Genomic DNA, 1,079 nt, shown 5'->3' on the forward strand with positions numbered 1-1,079 from the left:
TTCCTGAGCTAAGACAAAAATATATGAGCCGGAGGCTAAAAAACTGTGAGCTAGCCTAGCTCACGCTAACTCAGCTTAGAGGGAACACCAATGGCGAATAGTATCTTAAGAATTGATTATTCCCCTATTACAGGTCTTCTATGGGCAAAGCTCTTCCTTGTACGTGGAGATTAAACTGCTAGGAAAGATCATCTGCTAATGAATTCCTCCTCTCTCTCTCTCTAGGACAGCTTGTGAAAGGCCCAGGAGCAGGGCCAAGTGAAAACAAACAAAAGTTGGCCATCAATAAATAAGGCGTCCACACAAGCCCCTAACTCCTCACCGAGTTCTTACGATTCCGTTGTCCAGGCCCTCGGGAAGAACAGTCTTTTGTTATGTGTTGCAGAATGGGAAAGGATTTGGGACAGAAAGAAACCTCAAGCTGTTTGCTGTGCCTAGTTAAAATCTCGGCTGAGATACAAAATCCCCCTGTGGCTTGCAGCACAACAAGCCCCACCCCCTGCTCCCAGCAGCCCTCAGTCAGAGCAAGAAGCAGCCAGGTAGGCTGCAGAATCCCCCCCTCCGTCCAAAACAGTCCAGTGGCACCTTTAAAACTAAGTTTTATTCAGGTACAAGCTCTCCCTCCTCTGCGAGGGAAGATCTGCGCGTCATCCCCCCCACCCATAGCTAGCAATCCAAAACAGTCCAGTGGAGCCTGAGCGGTAGGTGTTGCCTTCTGACACACTTCCGGTGATGTCAGGGGGTGTGGCATATGCTCCGGTGAGGTCAGGGGGTGTGGCCTATGCAAATAAGTTATGCTAATGACCCCTGATTAGCCGTGATACTGAGTTGGGCTGGGGGGCCTCCAAGAGCCCAGGGGTGGCCAGCAGTGTTCCCTCTAAACTGAGTGAGTGTGAGCGAGCTCACAGTGTTTTAGCCCCCAGCGCACACATTTTTGTCTTCGCTCGGGAAGGAGGGCTCCAGAGCGTAGCCCAATCGCTCGCTCGCAACTTTAATGCTGGCAGCTCACAAGGTAGAATTTTTGCTGGTAAGATTCCACAGCTTAGAGGGAGCACTGGCAGCCAGGTTAGGTCTCCTGA

The 1,079-nt window shown here is 51.1% G+C and overlaps 1 protein-coding gene across 1 annotated transcript in view; it reads right to left on the reverse strand.

Moving 5' to 3' along the window:
* QPCTL (glutaminyl-peptide cyclotransferase-like) overlaps positions 1-1,079 on the reverse strand; it is a 19,739-nt gene that overhangs the window by 15,884 nt on the left and 2,776 nt on the right. The window lies entirely within an intron of this gene.

Source organism: Gekko japonicus, unplaced genomic scaffold (assembly GCF_001447785.1).
Source record: "Gekko japonicus isolate JY-2015 unplaced genomic scaffold, Gekko_japonicus_V1.1 scaffold2296, whole genome shotgun sequence".
NCBI classification, from domain to species: domain Eukaryota; kingdom Metazoa; phylum Chordata; class Lepidosauria; order Squamata; family Gekkonidae; genus Gekko; species Gekko japonicus.